This window comes from Berghia stephanieae, chromosome 15 (assembly GCF_034508935.2).
Source record: "Berghia stephanieae isolate SIO BIC M18660-M18661 chromosome 15, UCSD_Bste_1.3, whole genome shotgun sequence".
NCBI lineage: Eukaryota > Metazoa > Mollusca > Gastropoda > Nudibranchia > Aeolidiidae > Berghia > Berghia stephanieae.
The window spans coordinates 1,099,904-1,112,403 of record NC_088374.1 but is presented as its reverse complement, the minus strand read 5'-3'; the positions used below and the strand labels follow the sequence as shown (position 1 = coordinate 1,112,403).

Here is a 12,500-nt window from a genome sequence, read left to right as displayed (position 1 = left end):
TCGCTCTATTCCTATATATATACTGGAAGATTTTTATCTTTTGGGACTTTGTAGATATTATATCTACACCATTAAGACGCCGGAGCTTTTAACTTTGATTGTATAATCTTCAAGGATCAAACCCAAGCCCGCTGTACTACACTATAACCTCTTTCCAATTGCCTAGAAGCGGAATTTTACGAGTCCAATCCTGTTATCAGAGGAATAAATCATCCAAGCCCATCAACTGCCTGGAAACGTAAACTTATGAACCTGACATATTATCATAAGTTACGTAAAATATTCATATCTCTATTTGTAACTGCCACGATCACTGTTTATCTCTTTTAATTAAATTTCATCATTATTTTTATTTCATTGTAAACAAATCGTTAATTGTTTTTCATTTATAGTAACTAGTAAATTCTGGGGCCTCATTCTACATAGATCTTTATGCATAGTCGAGTAGCTCTTTACTCACTTGAGACCATGACATTTTGGAGGGGACACATATAAAGAATTGAATTTATTTAGTTACATATATCTATTTCATCTAACTTTAAAGTTTAAATTGTAAAACTCTTAATTGCCCCACTTGATCATATTTTAATTGAACTCCCTATTTACAGGATTGATTTTTTTTTCCTTTTCATTTCTTCATTTAAATGGAATAGCAATTTATCCATTCATTCTTTCATTCAAATTGAATAGCATTTTATTGATTCATTCCGTCATTCATTTATTCATTTATAAATTATTCATTCATTCATTGTTCATTCATTTATTCATTCATTCATTCATTCATCCATTCATTCGTTTATTCACTCATTTATCCAATCATTCATACATTTATTCCTCCCTTCATTCTTTCATTCATACATTATCCATTCATTCATTCATCTATTCACTCAGTTTTTCATTCATTCATTCATTCCTTGTCCACTTTGTTATTATATCACTCATTTCATTTTGTTGTTTTCCTCATTCATGAATTGTTTTCAATATGTTTACATTCCATAACGATTCATTCACCTATCATCCAATCACTCAGTGTTGTGAACACATTTTGGAACTATTGTAAATCTTACGATATTTTATTGTTTTGTATTTCAGACATCACTGCTAAACACTCTTCAATGCCTACTTACAATTGTTGAACAACCATTGAACAAGAGAGAGGTCCCAGCCACGAACTGAGTTGGTAAATATATCCTTCATTATTCTCTTTTACATGAGTTGGGCATCACATAGTAACTATAGACATCGTGATTTGTTTTGCATAGTGATTTGTTTTAAATGCATTTTTGGCATATTACTGTTACCGAAAACCACTTATATATTATGTTCTGAAAAGTGAGTCTTTAAAAACTAAATAATAATAAAAGGAGTCTACTAGCCGTCGTGTTATATTTAGTGATAGATAACTTGGGATTATTTTGGCATCCTATTATTGTTATCACACTCTAGTATATTAGCGTCATTGCGAATAATTGTACACAAACTAACGACGAGTCACACACATTGGTGATACATTTTTCGTAGTAACATAGTTTAGAGTACACGCGATTGACACATTGTTATTGACACAAGTCATAATAACTCCGCATTGTATTGACACATTGCTTTATAAGATATAACGATAAAAGGCATCAAATTCAACATACATAATAAGTTGAAATAAGAGAGAGAGATTTCTAAAAATAGAACAGTTCATTCCAGTAAGTGTAAATAAATAAAACAGTCAGTAACAGTATCCTGTCAATATAATATATATAAAACATCGTAACTAATTTATTGCAACATGGAAGCATATAAAAGATACTTAAGTCTCGCAAAGGACTTAGAAATACCCCAGGAAAGAATATTTTCATGGTGCGAAGAGAAAGTAAAAGAAGAAAAAGAACATGAAGAAAGAATTCGTAGAGAAGAAAATGAAGAAAGAATTCGTAAAGAAGAAAAAGAACATGAAGAAAGAATTCGTAGAGAAGAAAATGAAGAAAGAATTCGTAAAGAAGAAAAATAACACGAAGAAAGAATTCGTAGAGAAGAAAATGAAGAAAGAATTCGTAGAGAAGAAAAAGAACACGAAGAAAGAATTCGTAGAGAAGAAAAAGAACACGAAGAAAGAATACGTAGAGAAGAACGAGAAGAAAGAGTCCAAGAAAGGGAACTAAAAAGACAAATAGCTTTAGCAGAAGAAGAAACCAAAAGGACCCAAATGATGCTGGAAATTGAAAAAACAAAAACCGGTCATGAAAGAAAACATAATAATAGTGATGAATTTTTCGTGAAACTTCCACGCATGCCAACATACGATGAACGCTCAGACTGTCTAGAATCCTTCTTACACCGATGCGAAGTTCAGGCTAAAGGTTATCGTTGGCCAGAAAGCAAATGGGCCACAGCCTTGATTAACTGCTTATCCGGAGAACCGCTAAAAGTTTTCTATACCTTAACAACTGAAGATGCAGATGACTATGGTAAAATTAAAGACGCTCTACTAAAAAGATTTAGATTAACGGAAGATGGTTACCAGGAAAGGTTTCACACTGCAAAACCGGAAAGTGGAGAAGACTTTAATACATTCGTGAACCGAATTACTCAATTTCTAAATCGGTGGCTTGAGTTGGCAAACGTAAAACAAGACGACTTTGCAGGCCTTTACTATCTCACGCTGAAGAATCGAATCTATAAAGCTTGCAACCCAGATTTAGTCGCATTCTTTAAAGAGAGAAAGCCAGAAAACTTGGACAAATTAAAAATCTACGCAGAAAACTTTAACAGCGCACATCCATTGACACCCCTTAGCAGAACATTGAAGGAACCATACTACGCTGCCGCTGCTCAGAGTCCAGGTACACCTAAAGTTCAGTACTCAAATAGAACGAGCCGATCAATCACTCGGAACACGCAAGTGAAACAAGATGATCATAGTAACAAACCATGGAACAAACAGTTCAATAGAGACCATAGCCGACCCTATCAAAACAAAACAAGAAATAGCACTGACAATAATACTGAGTATAAGAAAACCAACAAACCTATAATTAAATGTCAATATTGTGGAATGAAAGGCCACACAGCAGACAAATGTTACAAAATCGTGGGATATCCGAAAGAAACTGCAAATGCATCACTCCAAACCAGTGTAAATAATCAGACACGAATAATGTCAGGAGAAAATATAAATGTGTATTGCGTGAAAGGTATGTCACTTTTAACACAAACTCACAAATCAGGATCGCTATTTTTTTGTGAAGGCAAAGCTAATGGAACTGATTGCAAAATATTGAGAGACACAGGATGCAGTACAGTAGGAATAAAAGCATCTTTGATCAATGACGAAGACAAAACTGGAAAAACGGTACAATGCATCACATTCAGTGGCACAGTCGAAACCTTTGAAACAGCTAACGTGTACATAGAAACCCCATACTATACAGGAATAGTGGAATGCTGTATACTTCCCAACCCCGTCGCTGATGTTATTGTTGGCAATATAAAAGGTCTTAAAGACAACCCAACAGATGTAAAAGAATGGTCATTAACCCAAGAAACAGCTTGTCTAGCAGAAACAAGAAAGATGACTAAGACAACAGAGAAGCCAATGACTATTTCTCTAGAACCACAACAATTTGACAGGAACACGTTCATTGAAGAACAGAAAAAGGACCCGACTTTAACTTCATATTTCAATATCGCAAACAAAGGGACGAAATCAAAAGTTGAATACATCATTGAAAAAGATATTCTGTTCAGGTTACATAGGAAAAGAAACAAAATAGCTAAACAACTGGTCACGCCGAGTATTTACAGAAACAAAATCCTTGGAATAGCGCACGATTCAATAACTTCTGGACATCTTGGGAGCTCTTCCACATTGAAGAGAATATCCGAGAATTTCACATGGCCTGGAATTACTAAAGACGTCCGAGAATATGTGAAATCGTGTGACACATGCCAAAGAAGAGTCGCAAAAGGCAGAATACCGAGATTGCCATTAGAGACAACCCCAGTTATTGAAAAAGTTTTTCAAAAAGTTGCAATTGACATTATAGGCCCTTTAACAAAATCAGATAGAAACCATACACACATACTAACACTAGTCGATTACGCAACCAGGTGGCCAGAAGCGATAGCATTGAAATCAACTACATCGGATCACATAGCTGAAGCATTGATGACAATTTTTACCAGAATAGGCATACCAAATGAGATACTGTCGGACAATGGACCCCAATTTACATCACATATGATGCATGAAACCATGAAACTCATGGGAATCCAACACTCATTCACAACTCCCTACCACCCCAAGCAAATGGTCTTTGTGAAAGATTTAATGGCACTCTAAAGAATATGTTAAGAAAAGTGTCAGCAGAAAAACCAGATGATTTGGACAGATACTTACCAGCAATCCTATTTGCATATAGAGAAATACCCCAAGAATCTACAGGCTACTCCCCATTTGAGTTGATGTATGGACGATCACCTCGCGGCCCGATCAATATAGTAGCCGACATTTGTAAAGGGAATGAGGAGGACAATAACGAAATTATGTTTGCTTACGAATATGTAAGAAACCTAAAAGACAGAATAGAGGACACATGTAAGCTAGCACAGGAATCCGTCACTAAAAAAGCAGAGAAATACAAGGAATACTCCGATCGAAAAAGCAAGTCAAGAAAATTTGAGATTGGTGACAAAGTACTAATACTCTTACCCGATGACTCGAGTAAACTTTTAGCTACATGGAAAGGACCATTCAAAATAACAGCAGTAAAATCTAATGTTAATTACGAGATTAAAATTAACAACACAACAAAGACATTCCATGCAAATATGCTAAAAAAATATTTTGATAGAGACACAGTGTCGCAACCTATGTTTACTAATATCGAAGCTTCAAATGCAGGATTAATCATACCGTTGGTCATGGGACACAGACACCCGAGACAGAAAAACAAACAAAAATCGCACAATTGCAACCACCTAAGACAAAAAAAGAAGTACGCAAAGTACTTGGGCTCCTAAATTTTTACAGGAAATACATTTACAACTTCGCGCACATCGCGACACCGCTAACAAATCTGACAAAGAATGGGTCACCGAACAAAATTGTTTGGACAGAAGTGTGTCAGAATAGCTTTAACCAATTAAAGGCATTACTCTGTTCAGAACCAATTCTTAAATTACCCGACATATCAAAAGAATTTGTTGTAAGAACTGACGCGTCTGATAAGGGCATCGCAGGTGTACTATTACAGGAGCATGAGGGAACTCTAATGCCTTGCTTATATGCAAGCAGAAAATTATTGGACAGAGAATCACGATACTCTGTAATAGAGCGTGAAGGACTAGCCATCGTCTTTGCTTTAAAGACATTCAGCAGATATCTACTGCTAAAAGAGTTTGTGGTCGAAACGGACCATAAACCACTCACGTACATAAGAAATAACAAAATGAATAATAGTAGAGTACTAAGGTGGAGTCTATTTTTGCAAAATTACACTTTCAGTATCTCTCACATACCAGGCTGTGAAAATATTCACGCCGACCTACTTTCTCGATTAGTATAAACACGTGAGAAGGGTATAACTTAACCTCCCATGCATACTGTTAGTTACCTCGCAAACTTTGCCAAATCAGAACGCACAATTCGATAATTTTATTTGTAAACATGATGACCCAACTTAATGTAACATTGAGTATTGTTTGGATATATATACCATACCCATTCATGATTTGGGAAATCTTCTCTTTATCTATTATTGTTATGAATTTTCACTCATTTATGATTAATAATTGAAATGTCAATATTCCATTTACATTTTCATTCATTTCATTCAGAAAATTACCTTCATATCATCGACTTAAATCATGCTTCATTACCATCACTATTGTTTATCACAATGATTTGTAATCACATTGCCATCATGTCGTTCATCACAATGATTTGTAATCACAATCTTTCATTGTTATTGTCGCCCATTCATATACCTACGTTAATATAAACATTTCCATGTCTAGTTAATAAATAATTTAATTGTAGCACAAATCATAACAATGGAATAATGCTAGAGTATCATGATAGTAAATTTACTTCCGTTTGTAAAATCTATCTTTCCCATAATGGTTAAAGAGTATATTTTAAACGTGGGTGGGGGGTGTCATAGTAAAGATTGTTCACAATTATCTTATTAAATTTTATTTTATTAAGAACTGAATTCATCTCACTCCAGTTATATTTCGGTAGGCTTAGATAAACTTTACCTTCTAATATTAGATCGTCTTTCCTTTTATAGCCTTCCCTCGAATTAATTTCTAATTAGTGAATACTTTTCGTTCTACATTCTGTCACGTAGCCACTTATTATAAAAGCTGATAGGTCTAACACTCTACACTCACTTTCTCTCCACAATCTATGCCGGACGGCCAGTCGCTCTATTCCTATATATATACTGGAAGATTTTTATCTTTTGGGACTTTGTAGATATTATATCTACACCATTAAGACGCCGGAGCTTTTAACTTTGATTGTATAATCTTCAAGGATCAAACCCAAGCCCGCTGTACTACACTATAACCTCTTTCCAATTGCCTGGAAGCGGAATTTTACGAGTCCAATCCTGTTATCAGAGGAATAGATCATCCAAGCCCATCAACTGCCTGGAAACGTAAACTTATGAACCTGACATATTATCATAAGTTACGTAAAATATTCATATCTCTATTTGTAACTGCCACGATCACTGTTTATCTCTTTTAATTAAATTTCATCATTATTTTTATTTCATTGTAAACAAATCGTTAATTGTTTTTCATTTATAGTAACTAGTAAATTCTGGGGCCTCATTCTACATAGATCTTTATGCATAGTCGAGTAGCTCTTTACTCACTTGAGACCATGACACCATGTTTATGAGTAATTCTCACTACACTGTATTACCCATGTAACGACTCAGCATAGACTTCGTTAATTTAATGTATATATTATCAATCAAATGCTTCGTGCAGTCAACATTCACACTCAAATACAAAACATGCACAACACAAAATGATAATTCTATAAATGGCTCTAACATAAACAAACAGAGCCGAAAAACTACATTCATACAGATACCCAAACAACTCCAGAATATTACAATACATGTTACAAGCCAGACTATAAACGTTCAAGGTTAAAAACAGTTGTGTGTGTGTTGGTCCGTTATACTTCCGGATGGCAATGTGGTGAGCTTCTTAGTCAAGAGCATACTCTCTTTTGCTGGAACGAAGAAGACGTCAATCAGGTCTTTGTTATTATTTTAGTAATACTCACTAAACTGTATTATCCTGACTATAAAAGTTAATGATTACACATAGTTTTGTGTGTTGGTTCGTTATACATCCGGATGGCAATGCTGTGGGCTTTTTAGCCAAGCGCATATTATATATGCTATCCAGTTATCTAAAAGAAATAAGTACAACATCCGTCAGCCGGACACAACGAACCAACACGAAAAACTATGTGTATCCTGAAACGTTTGTAGTTTGGTTGAATTTAGTGAGTACTTATCATTACAAGGCTGTCTAAAAACAATGACAAAGAACTGAGTGACGTCATTTTCGCTCTTCGTATATCTGGTTTTGATTTCACATATTATTTAACCCGGTGTCTCCAATCAGTGATTACCGAGTTTGATTTTAATGTTAATTATTGACTATAAAGTCAGCAATTGATGCTATGCGTTTAGGAAAAATACAAAATGTGTCACTCAAAACTGTGTTACATAGAACTTTTATATAAACAACGAAATTGACGTCACTCGGCTCTTTGTTATTATTTTTAGCCAGCCATTTCCAAAACTAAATTGAAATAAATAGATGATAAACGTTTAAGGTTAAATAATATAGTGTTGTTTGTTGGAAAGTTATATCGGACTTTCGGAAGTTTTGAGTTTATTGACTAAACACATACTATATATCGTCTGATTGACATAATTTAGTGATAAGTAATCGTTTAAAATGCATGTCTAAATACACCAGCAAAGAGTTGCTTGTCGTCGCTTTATATTTAACTGTATTTAATCCAGAAGCATGACAAATGTACAATAATCCTTAGGAAATGGAGTGATCATGAATGTCAACTAATCTTGACAATATCTACTCATATTCATGATCACTTCCAATTCTTAAGGATGACTGTACATTTGTCATGCTTCGGGATTATTATGTTCACCCTATATTTGATTTATCACAGTCGATATATTTTACACCTATCTATTTATATTCATCCCACGATTTCCCTTTTTTTTGCGCACCTAATATTATGCATAGTTTAATTGCGCTCAATTAGGAACTCTTCAGGTTATATCGTACGCTCTTGTTCACTTCCAAAGATTTGTCTACAACAGAGATGATCTGCGAAATTTCTCTGTCGTCATTCTGGATTTTCTAATGTATTTATGACTTTATTGTTTTTGTTGTTGTTGGCTAAAGAAGGATGTTAAGCCCGAAACGTTAGGTGTTGTGTATTTGTTCTTTTTTGAAGCTGTTATATTCAATTTTGTTACTTAATTGTAAATCTAGAAATCTTTGACGGTTCCATTCTCTTCCTTTTTACTGGCACTGACATCACGTAAATGTGTCGCAGGCGCCATTAAACCCTTTACAACAAGCAATCAAATAATTTCATTTTTTTCTTCTTTTCATTTGAAAGCTGGTGGTTTTCGTTTACCTCTACATACTTGGACATGTGAACTCCTGCGAGAGAAGGAGAAGTCCTCCGAAATACGTTTGTTGGGGTCCATCTGTAAGTCATTGTTTCCTGCATTACAAACGTTAAAGAAAAATTACCTGGGCATTTATATAGAACAATATGTACTAGCTTTGTGCTCAAAGCGCTTTACGAGGAATCCCTAGCCAACAGCAACACTTAACATGTTGGACATGACGGCTTTTAGGCGACATTACAATTTTGTTGGGACAGATACATCGCTGTTAACGGCCAGGCATCATTTTACGGTGGGAATAAAGTGCCCTTTCCAAGGACTGAACTATGTGCTGCTCGGGACAGGAATCCAGGATTTTCCGATCCAAAGTCTAGTGTCACACACACACACACACACACACACACACACACACACACACACAGACACACACTATACCACATAGCCGAACAAAGAGACATTTGTAACCAACAGCCAAAAATCCATATTGTGATATCATCCTGTACCACAAATCACAAAGTGAACTTAAAAATTAAACTATAAAAATGTTAAACCGATTGTATTGGTCTAGTTAGTAATAAAATGGTCACGGAGGACAATTGTAGACTGCATTGTATTCGGTCGGGCTGAGAGGAAAGCTGTCTTAAGAGTTTAAAGTTGCACACATTGTGGTGTGCATATGATTGGTTCACAGAAATCGGAAGTATAGAAAGTGGACGCTCACAGTTAAGAGTTGATAATAATGATAATAATAATAATACTAATACTAATAATAATAGTAATAATAATAATAATAATAATAATAATAATAATAATAATAATAATAATAATAATAATAATAATAATAATACTAATAATAATAGTAATAATAATAATAGTAATAATAATAATAATAATAATAATAATAATAATAATAATACTAATAATAATAGTAATAAATAATAATAAAATAATAATAATAATAATAATAATAATAATAATAATAATAATAATAATAATAATAATATAATAATAATAATAATAATAATAATAATAATAATAATAATAATAATAATAATAATAAGAATAATAATAATAAATAAGAATAATAATAATAATAATAAAATAATAATAATATTAATAATAATAAGATGATGATGAATAAATGGAAAAGAATCCATGAAATAATTTGGTCAATAGACATAAATAAAGAAGATCATTGAATCATTATACACATATCCATCTAGACTTCTATATCTTTTCATACACTTAAAGTGTTGTTGTTGGGTAAGAACCGCTTATAAAACTCTTTGAGCACTTTTGGTCGGTTTACACTGTATAAAAGCTGAAGTTTAGTGTAAAACATTTTTAGAGCAGAAAATCTAATTCTTTGTGTCATTCTTAAATTTGAAAATCTAATATCAGAACAATCTCTGACTTATTACCATTTAAAGAAAATCACTCACAACTAAATCATCTCCAAAGGGCACGTACGAGATAAAACATACAAATATGATACTCAGCACAATAAAATATGATATTCATCTCCTAAATAAAACATACAAACATGGTATTCAGCACACTAAAATATGATATTCATCTCCTCAATTAAACATACAAACATGGTATTCAGTAAAGAAAATATGATATTCATCTCCTCAATAAAACATACAAACATGGTATTCAGTACACTAAATTATAATATTCATTCTCATCAATACAACATACAAACATGGTATTCAGCACAATAAAATATGATATACATTCTCCTCAATAAAACATACAAACATCGTATTCACCACACTAGGGGTTACATAATATCTCGGTATGTCATCTTAAAAATAATGTTTGTTTACAATTTCTTTTATTTTGTTTTTTCAAGGACTGCAATGAGTTTAGAAATGGAAGGTGTAGATCTATAAGAAAAGCAGACGGGACTTGGACAGTCGTGTGCGGTGAGTATTGCATATTCTATTATAAATTATGAAGAAAAAAAACCGTTACCCGCCCCCGCCCTGTCCTGGAAAGACACGTATTTTAAAATTTGGCCAGACAACTTGCCCTTCAAAAATCGATTGATTTAAAAGACGCTTTTCATTGCAAAAAACACACAACTGGGACAACGCGAGGTTTCTTAGGAATCTGTTCTGTGATTTTTTGGTTTGTTTTGTTTTGTTTTTATTTTCAAGCTAAAGATTAACTATATAGATCGTTATTTGAGAATATTTCTCTTCATATTTTTAAGTTCGTGTCTTTCGAGAGAGAGATGCTTGTTGATTTAGACATGAAAAGGGAAACTGGGTGCTTTCAGATGGGTATTCCATTTTCTTATAATATGGACGAAGAAAAGGAGAACGAGTGTTTTGTATAGTAAATAGTCCATGCTATTATAGACAGGAAACGGAAACTGCATGTTTTCTTAATTGAGTATTTCATGGTCTAAGAAACTAAGAATACGAATGGGTATATGAACGTTTTTTATAGTAAATATCCCATGTTATATTGGACAGGAAGTGGAAACTAGAATGTTTCTGAGACTGAGAAAGAGAGTAAGAATGTTTTATTTACAGTTAGTATTTCTTGTACAGAGGACAGAGAAGTATTTTTCCAGTGACTTTTTAAAAATCAGAAATGAAAGAAAAAGGTTTTCTACCCCGTGAGGGTTAAGTATTCTTTAAGATAGACATAGAATATAGAAAAAAAAAGATTTCAAAAAGGTTAACATTTGTAAAACGCTTCAAGCACGTTTTTTAAAATATTGCTTTAATATAAATTTCTCTATATAAAATATTCTACATTTGAATTAAATTTGATAAACAATATTAAAACAATGAGATTTTGATCGATTATTTCTCTGCCATAAAACTGATTACCTGTGCTTTTTCTTTTGCAGAGTATAAAGGATGAGAGATAATTGTGGACAAAGTTTACGGTATTGTATAGTAATTATATTCTTAACAAATCTTAAACCATAAGCTTATCTTGCATCATCCTGCTCCTCTTCCTCCTCCTCTGCTTCTTCTTCTTCTTCTTCTTCTTCTTCTTCTTCTTCTTCTTCTTCTTCTTCTTCTTCTTCTTCTTCTTCTTCTTCTTCTTCTTCTTCTTCCTCCTCTGCTTCTTATTCTTCTTCTTCTTCTTCTTTTTCTTCTTCTTCTTCTTCTTCTTCTTCTTCTTCTTCTTCTTCTTCTTCTTTTTCTTCTTCTTCTTCTTCTTCTTCTTCTTCTTCTTCTTCTTCTTCTTCTTCTTCTTCTTCTTCTTCTTCTTCTTCTTCTTCTTCTTCTTCTTCTTCTTCTTCTTCTTCTTCTTCTCTTCTTCTTCTTCTTCTTCTTCTTCTTCTTCTTCTTCTTCTTCTTCTTCTTCTTCTTCTTCTTCTTCTTCTTCTTCTTCTTCTTCTTCTTCTTCTTCTCTTCTTCTCTCTTCTCTTCATCAACTCCTTCTTCTTGTTCTTAGTTCTCACAGCCACGCCGTAATGCTGGCGACAAGAGTTGTGCCATGTTGTCTTCACTCAAAACACACCAAACATTGTTCATGATTTTATCATGTCACTATCCCCTCTGGAGAGATTGCTCCTCTGGTTGTAATTGTGCTTGGGTAGGTCAATTCGCTCTTAATCACAAATATCATCATCCGTCATTGCCGTACGTAAGGACAAGTAATTCATAATTTTGATAATATAAATGTTCTGTGAGTTCCAATCATTACCTGTTATTGATTTTAATATAGCTGCATTAAGTGAAATCATTTTGTGTTGTTTTTAAATTTACGAAAAGATAATACTTTATTATAAAGACAAATTGATTCAGAGGTCTAAACAATTTTTTGCAGCTGTGC

General features: G+C 33.3%; 1 long non-coding RNA gene across 1 annotated transcript in view; it reads left to right on the top strand.

Moving 5' to 3' along the window:
* The window catches only part of LOC144960589 (uncharacterized), a 17,430-nt gene that overhangs the window by 425 nt on the left and 4,505 nt on the right, over positions 1–12,500 (top strand). The window contains exons 2-4 of the long non-coding RNA XR_013642879.1: positions 8,681–8,773; positions 10,552–10,624; positions 11,563–11,601. This is a non-coding gene — a long non-coding RNA (uncharacterized LOC144960589). The remainder of the gene's footprint in view (positions 1–8,680; positions 8,774–10,551; positions 10,625–11,562; positions 11,602–12,500) is intronic.